We start from the raw sequence: 10,828 nt of genomic DNA, 5'->3' as shown, positions 1-10,828 counted from the left end.
TTTTTTTTTGTTTTTGCTGGTTTTAAGCATCTTTTAAGTTTTTGTTTTGCTGACGCCGTGAGAGTTTTATTATTCATTGGAACTCATTCATTTGCTTATTACTACGTCACACATACATCTGGTTTATCATTCTGATTTGAAATTTACTTTTTTTTTATCTCGTTAGGGAACCACCAAGCATCGTGCGTAAGAGATTTTTTAGAGCGCATGCTTTAAGCTGAAACGAACGAACGTAAAATACGTACATATGTTCGTTTGTTTATTTGAAAATAAAGGCCAAATATTTCAATATTATGAATTGTACTCAATTTTGATTTTTTTTTTTGTGGGATTTACCTCTCTACAGCATCAACAACATCGTGAAAATAATAAACAAAAAAATCTCCATCCTCAACTCAATTAAACAATCAAGTTCAAGTTTCATACGAATAACAGCAGAAGCTGTATAACGTACAGGCAGACAGACGGACGGACGGATAGACAGCATTTGTTGGGTTTCAGAAAATACTACCAATTTGTGGGATGGTTGTCTAAAAGAAAAATGTTCTTTACATGAGGGTAAATATTTTATGGGAATAAGGTATTATCAAAGTTGCAACTTCAAAACTTCATAAATATATTCCTTCGAAACTAATTTTAAAATTGTTTTTTTTTTTGGAAAATATAAGCTTTATCTTTTAATTGGTTAGAAGAAGTCTGATTTACGGTAGTTTAATGTCAGGATGCTCTCCAACTAAAGCAAAATACTGTCAGCTAAGTGTTTTTGTTTGAAAAATAAAACCAAAAAAGTTGGAAAACATGTCTTAAAAATAAATTATTAATTTTTTTATCGATTTTTAATTACTTACAAGTTTTGAAAAGCTACTTTATTACGCTTTCTCGCGAAAAAAAAATTATCAACTTCCGTGATCGGTGATGAAAATGAAATTTTTTTGAAAAATTATAGTTTTTTGAAACTTAAAGGAAATAAAACAAACAATTTCAAAACATTGAAGTTTGGATTTTTTGAAACTGTAACTTTTAAGAATACCATTATTTCACTGCATTTGCTAATAAAAAAAGTACTAAACAAAGTGATCGAGAACAACCTATAAGTATTTCCGAACTCTATGGACTCCAATAAAACAGAATTACTATATGAAAACCCCTGCATATTTTTTCGTTTACTTTTGTATCACTAGTTTACAAGGTTTTTGTTATATGGGTGTAATGTTTTAACCTGTGTAACATCGGGAAAACTATTGAAAAAAGTACAGAAGCTCAAACTTTTGATATATTTATTAAGAAATAAAATACTAAAAATAACATTAAAATTGTATTTTTTTACTCCTTAACGAAACTTAATATTTTCTTATTGTGAATTTAATATCACTCATACGTTCTGTTATATCCCTGTACAAAAGTAATTGCCTAGTTAAGGGCGCGCGAAGCATAGTTGGGGGTAGTGCACTAAATGTTGATTGAAATCAGCATTGCACTATCACTCACTAAAATTGCAAAAAATTTATTTCATATTTTCATATTTTTTTTATTTGTTCATAATATTTACATTTTCATTTTAATTAAATTACATATTTAAGTGTTCAAGATTTTTCTTTTTCAGCTTAATAATAAATTTCTATTTAAACAAAATTTCTTGAATCCAAATTCGAAAAATACAAATTTTAAATATTTTTTGTTATTTTTAATGAAATATTAGTCTTAAGTTTTAAATTAGTGTACAGAAATAAACTTAAACCATTTTGAACTTAAAAATTTAGTGCACAATTTGAAGTTGCACTCAAATTAGTGCATACAAAAAAGTTGCAATAAACTGATGATTGCATTTTTTTAAATCAACTAATTTAATTTTGAGTGCAAAATTTTTTAACTCACTATCACTAATATTTAGTGAGGCTGCTAATTTTCAACTCACCACTAAATATGAACAAAATGATTGCACTATTTTTGCACTATCACTAAGTATTAGTGCAAACTGCAAAATTAGTGCACTACCCCCATCTATGGCGCGAAGAAATTACTTTTAATACGCACCATCACAAAATATATTGATTTGTCATTCCAATAATCATCGCAGACCCACAAAAGTATGTATATATCGAGTGCCTATATTCAAAACCCTCTCTTGAGTTATTAAAATTCGGTATTCTACAATATTTCTTTAAAGCAACTACTAAATCTCACATATAATTGGTTTTTAAAATTTTGCATTATTGGGGACTTTATGATAGATAGAGGGTTTTTCTTTTCAAAATATTCCAAAAATTATAACATAGAGGATTTTGTATTTTAATAAAATTAAATTATTTTGATTTCATTTATGAATCTGTCATTTTTTAACGTGATTTATTTAAGATAATGCCTAATAATACAACATAAGATAAAAAAAATAACAATAAACAATATTAAACAAAAAGTTTTAAAAAAAAAGTTTTTTTGAATTTTGATTGGTGTAAATTATCGTTAAATAATAGATTTTTTTGTTTCCCATTTTTGAAAGGCGCTCGGCTAGGTCTTGAAAAAACATGCTTGCTTGTGCTATTTATCTCTTCTAATTTTCGAGTTATATGCATTTAAAAATTTGGCCATACCTTGGCCCGCTATTTTAAAAATATAGGGCGTAATTTTGGACCGAATGGATTCGAAGTTCCTTTGTTAGTTAGACAACTAAATTAGCAATAATATACAAACGATTTGGGGGCAATATCAATTATGGATCCAAAAATAAACGATTTTCAATTTAAATTTTAAAAAAATAGTAGATTTTTGCTGTTTTTTGTGCGAAAAGGGGACTTTACTCTTTTTTTATTAAAAAAAAACTTTATTTAAGAACATATAACAATTTTATGTTTTTCTGCAAGGTATCTTTACGAAGAACATTTTGGTATAAAAAACATGTAAAATTTTTCAAATATGTCGTCCCTACGCCCTTCGGAATTTGACCTATTTTTTATCAAAAATTCAAATTTGTGCCACATGTTCTAAAATCCCAAAGCTCGGAACAAAAAATAAAAAGCAGCTTTGGAAACCTTGATGTGTGCCCTATTTATCGCCAAAGTATTTTCCCAGCCCCGAAGGAAATGTGGACCCTATAGGCAAAATTGAAAAAAATACCATTTTTGGGATTTTTGCTCCAATTTTTAGAAATTGCGAGATTCCCTTTGACCTTTTGACACGTTTTTACACCTTCTTATTTAGAGTGACAAACTTAAAAAAACGTTAAAAATTTCATTGAGTTTCTTTAATAAATAAAGATTTTATTACATATTACATATTCATTGAGTTTCTAAAACTAAAATTTATATCAAAATTTTAATAGGATTGCAAATATTAGGAACAATTTGATCCACCTTTATTCCGAGCTATATTTTTTTGTTTAGATAAGTTAATTTTTGGTCTTACAAACAAAATTTCAAGTCAATATCTCAATTAAAAATATGCCACTTTAAAACTCCCTCCTTTAAAAATATTACACTTTTTCATACTAAAAAATTTGTATTAATTTTCTTAATATTTTATTCAACACAAGTCATTGGTTCTGACTCAGACACATTAAGAAAATTTATAAAAAAAATTTAGTATGAAAAAGTGCAATATTTTTTAAGGACGGAATTTTAAAGTGGCCACTTCAAATTTTATCCCGATCGGACCAGCCGTTTAGAAATGCCAGATTTATTTCCAAAAAATTTCGATTCTGCCCCACTGTGCATCCCCATACACCCTACACAAATCCTGTGTGTTATTATTCCATTTACCTATGAAGGCCCCAATTGAGTAGTGACCTGTTATTACTCCTACTAGAATTCTGAGACTACGCCTATCCAAGCCAGTTAGTGTTTTGGTTGCCTTTGCATTCAGTTTTTTCTAAAAGGTCTTGGACACTTGATAATCCATCCTACTATTCCAGGATTGGTTGATGGAGTCAAGGAATCTTTCCATTATTAGCCTATAGTAGAGACAAATCGGAATTGTTCTAAATGTCTCTAATTCCTAACGAAAGTCTTGGAAATCCCCTTGAATATTAATTACCAACAAATGACATACCTTCCCCTGAATCACCAGCAACATTGCAACTCAATGTGCGAGAAGAGAGTTTTTAAGAGTGTAAATAACATCATAATAAAATACTAAACGTTAAAAGTGTCTTTTATTCTGTATTTAACATTTCTACAAATAAAAAAAAAACCCACAAACAATTCAATATTCATGCAAACGCTTGGACGGAGGGCGGACGGACGGACGGACAAACAAACAATCGAATTGTTGGGATTCTGTGAACTCGTGCTAATCACGGAATCTCCCTTTCACATTACAACAAGTGTTTGTTGCTGTTGTTACAATGATTATGAGTGTGAACGGTGTTACCGTTCAGGTTGTTGTTGCTAGTTAAAGCTGCTAATAATCATTTATTTATTAACTGAAATAATAATAAAAAAAAAAAACGAAAAACTAAAATCATTAACAAACGTCAAGTATCAGAGTAGTGTTGGCCGACCATACGACCGTTTAATACGATTGACTGTAGCCTGTAGTGGTGTTTAAGTGATCTGATCGTTTGTTAACAGGTGTTAAGAGTTTTTTTTTTCTTCTACTTCTTATTGTTTTTGTTTTCAAAAGCAAAAACTTTATTAAGTTAAAAAGCAAAAAAAACAACAATATTTGTGCGAGTACGACGGACATTTAGTGGCATTTAGTCTGTTTGTATTTTACAATCAACGATTGAGTTCATTTACGCTTAAGCGCTCGCGTCATCTGCATGAAATTTAAATATTTAAAAAAAAATACAACATTTTAATTTCAAATCGATTTTTATTCATTTAATTTGTAACTTTTTTTCATGTTTTTCTGTTGTTTTGGTAGCTGTAATAAGCCGCATTCGCACTTAATATTTCCAAAAATCGGGGGATATTTTTTGTTTAAAATTATGAAGAAAGAGTAGTTTTTTTTATTTTCTTATTTTTAATTAAAACCACCAATTTTAGTTTTTATAAGTCAGATTTAATACTCATTTATCATTTTTTTGTGCAATGACGTTAGTTCGCGTTGTTTACCAAGTATTTTTGTTATTATTTAAACAAAAAAAAGTTGTTATTTCAAGTGACTGAAATGAAAAGAATGATTCAGAAGGAATCAGAATGAAAGAAATTGCTGCTGTAAACTGCAATTAAGAAGTTAAATATTTGTGATTTTTGCGAATGAAATTTTATTTGTAATTAATAATTAAGTTGGAAAATTTTGAACACTTATTGGAATTGTTAATGTTAAACTGTCAAATTTAGAGGATTGAATATCCTTGATCTGTGTCACTTCAACTAAGAAGTATAAAAATGTGTTTACAAAAAAAATCTTAAGAGTTTGAGCCTTTGCAGACATAGTTTTCTTAGATCGAAGCAGAAATCACAAATCTGGGAAAAAAAATCCTGGATTGTAACATATATAATCCAGATACCACTAAATTATATTGGAAAAAGCTATTTTTTACATTCAACTTGACATCTACATATCTAAAAAATAGAAGAATTAGTATTAACCTCAGATAAACACACATAGATCGAAAATTCTCCTATCAAAGACCTAACTCAGTTGTCAAGAACATAATTGGTGCGAATGTATTAATAAAAAACATGTGAAAAAAGTGAGTATTTTTTTATTGTGTTTTTTCTAGTTTCCGGTCTATGTGTATTTATCTACGATTTTAACCATAGGTTAACATAGAGACGAGACTTAATTGTCAAAAATCTAAATCTGTTGTAAAAAACCTAACTCTTACAACAACAATATACATACATGCTATTCTAAGTATTTTGTTGTTGTATAAGACATATGATTTGTTTAATTTTTGTTTGCGAAATCGTGGTGTCTCGTCTCCATGTATAATTTTCTATATAAAGAGAAAAAACTCCCGGGGAATTTTTTTTCAAAATTGGGATGATTATATTTTGAGGAAAATTTATTCATTTACCCCATGATTTTAAAAAACTTTTAGCTTATTCCATTCGCCAATGTAACGAAATAAAATATTTGTTTTCAACTTACATAATTAACTGTCTGTTTTTATAAAATTGACGAATTTCTAAATAAACGATTCGTCAACAAAGACAGATGTGTCACAAATTTGATTTTTATAAATCACAAATATTTGTTTATATGTCAAAATTTCAAGTGTTTCAAGAATTTCGTTTGAATATTATAAAATTCTTCTAATAAAGTCGAAAATAAAATGTCTCTCGTTACTATGATGAATTGAATGAGCTAAAAGTTTTACAAGTAAATGAATTTTATAATATTCAAATAAAATTTTTTGAACAAATAAATAAACTGTTGATTTGCTGAATCGTGCGTTTAGAAATTCATCAATTTTGTAAAACACAGACAGTTAATTAAGTTGAAAACAAAAATTTTATTTCGTTACATTGGCGAATGGAAAAAGCTAAAAGTTTTATAAAATCATGGGGTAAGTTAATAAATTTTCCTCAAAATATAATCATCCCAATTTTGGAAAAAAATTCCACGGGAGTTTTTTCTCTTTTCTCAGTATTACTATTCAAATTCTATGTTAAAAACAAGAAAAGGGAAAAAACTGCTTGGATTTTTTTCCATAATTGGGCTGAATATGTTTCCTATAGTTTCTTAACGAAGTGGACTAAGGCCAAAAAGGTTTCGGTGGAATTTGTTTAACAATACTATGGTCCCTGTAATTATTTATATGACTATCTTAAATGTACAATTCATATGATTGTAGTAAATGAGTATATGTTTGCGACAACAATTTGTATCATTAAGGATTTACCACATTACTGAGAAAAACATATGATATGATGATTCAACATGAACATGATTGCAACAAACAATCATGTTCATGTTGAATAATTAAAATAATATATAGATTTTTTTTAAATTTGTTTTTTTAAATTGTGATTTTTGTTAGATGTTTCTCCACATAATTTATGATAACTCAAAAACGGTTACACCGATTTTATTGAAGTAAACTTTGAAAAGTTCAAATTTACATAGCCTTTAATCTGTTGATATATTGCATTTTAATCGGCTCAGTAGTTTCGGAGTTATAATACAAAATTTAAGCAAAAAATATATTTTTTACATGAAAATACCAAATTTTTGTGTTTTAAAAAACTCATAAAAAATCGAAAACGACATAACTTGTTCAGTTTTATTGCTTTATCGCAAAGCCATATTTAATAGGAATAAAACGAAATATCGATCATAAATATCGATTGACTCTTTACGAATTTATTCACAATTAAGTAAATTCGCTCATTTTCACAAAATTTTACTTTTTTGTTTTATATACATAAAATTGAGTAGTTAATCATTTTCTTTCGATTGATGGAGTTTGGAAACATTTTCCCCATGTTACGTACAAATTTTCACATATATATTACATTTCAATCGGATCAGTAGTTTCGGACTTATAATAACAAATTCAAGCAAGAAATATATTTTTTTTTGTGAAAATATCAAATTTTTTTGTTTTAAAAAAATCATGAAAAATCAAAAACGGCAGAAATTGTTTAGTTTTGTAGCTTTATCGCAAAGCCACATGTAATGGGAATAAAATAAGATATCGATCATAAAAATCGATGGATCACTTTCGAATGTATTCACAATTAAGTGAATTCGCTTATTTTCGGAAAATTGTATGTGCGTACAAGCTTGTACTTTGAGTGTACATTTTACATGGGTTTTGTTTTTTTGTTAAAACTTTTGTTACAATAACAAAATAATGTAAAATTTCGATTTTTCATGAGTTTTTTAAAACACAAAAATTTGCTATTTTCATGTAAAAAATATATTTTTTGCTTCAATTTGTTAATATAACTCCGAAACTACAGAGCCGATTAAAATGCAATATATAAATGAATTAAAGGCTATCTAAATTTTAACTAAGTTTACTAAGTTTTCTAAGTTTACTTCAATAATATCGGTCTAACCCTTTTTGAATTATCATAAATTATGTGAAGAAACATCTAACAAAATTCATAATTTAAAAAAAAAAAAATTTTAAAAAATCCATACATAGAATTTTTACCATTTTTGAACTACTGGAACCACAATACATCAAAATTGTGTAGTGGTTTAAAAAGACTCAAACATTTTTTCGATTTTGTTGACCTGTGTAATCATATATATGATACCGATCATGTGGATGGCAAATTTACCATATTATGGTAAACACATTCATATAAATAATCACCATGACCATAGTATTGTAAATATGAACAACTATATTTTTTATCTGGGTGAAATTTCTGTTAGAACTAGTAGGTATTTTTAGAACAATCCTCCTTATATCCATAGTATACAGTTTCTAATATTCTTCACTGTTTTAATTTCAATTTCAGTCTACAATAGCTGAATACTTGTAAATTTAACTAAAATTTATCTTTTCATATCTTTTATTTATTTTTTCGTAGGTCAAAATTGAACAGCTTTAATATATCCTGTGAGCATGCCTGAGGATGACTGAATATTAAATTAATGAATTTAAAATGTTAAAAACTTATATATAAATTATTGTTTAAAAAAGTTGCAATTGTATGAACATTAAAAAAAGAATAAAGTTTTTTGTGTTTTAAATAGCTAGAAAATGTATTTGAAGTTTACAAAAAACAAGAAAATAGTCTTAGTGTTAAAATAAATCATTAGTTTAGTATTACCGTGTAGCAAAACAATTTATCGTCGACTATAGTTCAAAAACTAGTAAAGAAATGGGATTTTAAGATAAAAAATTTCTATAATAAGTTGGCAGTCTTTTGATTTTTGAATGGTCTTAAATTGTACTCCGTTCTCCTAAAAACTAAATGTTGGATAACGTTTAGAGGTTGCCCATTTTATTTGAAGTTACGAGTTTTGGGTAAAAGTAGCAATATTTTCCACAAACAAATTTACAAATTAAGTATGAAAAAAATGCAATCAAATATAGATTTGTATTTCATTTATCCCATTTAAATTTGATACCAAAAATACACATAAAAGTTTTCAAATCACAAATTTAATATTTTCAAAATTTGTTTTCACCAAAATTAAAAAAATATTTTAAGTTTTAACAAATGCTGAATATGGATTATAAACTCAAATTAGATCAGTAAAATCTCTCAAATCCCAAATTTTACATTTTCCAAATTTTTTTTTCAACAAAATTAAAAAATATTTTCAGTTCTAATTATTGCGAAATAAGGATTAAAAATAAGAACAGTTATACCTTTTATGGAGACCGTTCTAAATTTGACGGATTTTGAGAAAATTTATTATTTTTGTTGTATTGGATAGTTTTGACTCCAGAAGGGTTAACAATGTCCTAGTAATTTAAAGAATAAAGAATTATTGGATCAATAATTTTGAAATAATCGAATGAAATTCCCAAAAATAGTTTTTATCACTAAAAATATTGAAGAAAAAATTCAGAATGTTAAAAAAAATGGAAATTTTATTAAAAACGATTTTATTTTTATTATTGGATCAGCACTTAGGGGATGATCCTTACTTATGCAAAGCAGTGTGTTGGAACTAGGAAAATATGTAAAGGGAAGGAGAATAGATATAGTAGTGTTTGTGGATATTTGTTTTAAATTTTACTATATTGAAAGTGACAAGAAAGACTTTTTTATTCCAAATACGGAACTATGACGAAACTGCTATTATGAACTGTGAAAATACTGAATTATTATTATTATTTGGTTTGCCTTCTGTTGATAATTTCATGAGCATTTTAACTAATTGAGTTAAATTACAAATAAATTCATTTCTCATACATATTTATTTTGTAACATTGTTTTATTCTTCTAAAGGGTGTTTTTTATGTCCAATAGAACTTGAAATTGTAAAAAATAACACAAAATAATAGATTTTATTCAAAGGATTATTTCTGGATGTCTAATTTTGGGCCACTTTTTCGCATTTTTCGTAAGGGCTTCAATGCGTCAATTGTTGCTGGTTTATTAGCATAAACCAGTGACTTCATGTGGACGGACCCACAGGAAATAATCAAGAGCTGTCAAATAGCACGATTATAGGCCATTTGACAGGTTCATTTCTCGAAATCAAGTTATCGCCAAATGTTGATTTCCATAAACCGGTTGTAGCGCTCGTCGTATGGAACGTAGCGCCATCCTGTTGAAACCACATCTCGAATGGATAAATGTCGTCCATAGTTTCAAACCAAAAAATCATTGATCACAGTGCGGTAACAATCTCTACTGATCGTAACGCGAATTCCTGCTTCATTTTTGAAGAAAAAAGGTCCGATGATGTCACCAGCGTGAAAACCGCACCGAACGGTACATTTTTATACCCACCATTAAAAAACATATATTTCTTTTGTCATTCCGTATGTAACACATCAAAATATTTGTCACAGACCCACAAAAGTATATATTCGGAGTCCCTATGAAATTCGAAGACGATATAGCTATGTCCCTCCGTCTGTCTGTCTGTTGAAAACACGATAGGGCGCAATCAAAAGAAGCTAACTGGCTGAAATTTTCCACAAATACTCTCTGTTGATAAGATTTGGTATTGAAAATGGGCAATATAGCTCCATGTTTTCACCTAGCCCCCATACAAATGTTCCCCCTGAATACTGTTTAATCCGTCATAAATATGTTTATTATGCGGCAATCCTAATAAAATTTTGCACAAATTATGGTGTAAGTTATGGCGAAAATCGGGCAACAATTGTCCCTAGTCCCCAAACAAGGTCCCCCACAGAAAATGACTTCAACATTCATAATTGTCTTATAATAATTAATATCGAACATAAATAAGTTTAATATGAACTTAAATCTTTCTAACAACTTTCGTGAGGATC

The 10,828-nt window shown here is 28.0% G+C and overlaps 1 long non-coding RNA gene across 1 annotated transcript; it reads left to right on the top strand.

Annotated features, from left to right (window-relative positions):
• Positions 1-5,456: 5,456 nt before the first annotated feature.
• LOC135953322 (uncharacterized) lies at positions 5,457-8,609 on the top strand. Its single transcript, XR_010576206.1, has 2 exons — positions 5,457-5,635; positions 8,436-8,609. It is a non-coding gene; the product is annotated as an uncharacterized LOC135953322 (long non-coding RNA).
• The last annotated feature ends 2,219 nt before the right edge of the window (positions 8,610-10,828 follow it).

This window comes from Calliphora vicina, chromosome 3, assembly GCF_958450345.1.
Source record: "Calliphora vicina chromosome 3, idCalVici1.1, whole genome shotgun sequence".
NCBI classification, from domain to species: Eukaryota; Metazoa; Arthropoda; class Insecta; order Diptera; family Calliphoridae; genus Calliphora; species Calliphora vicina.
Note: the sequence above shows the minus strand (reverse complement) of the source record. Positions and strands in the feature narration are given on the sequence as shown.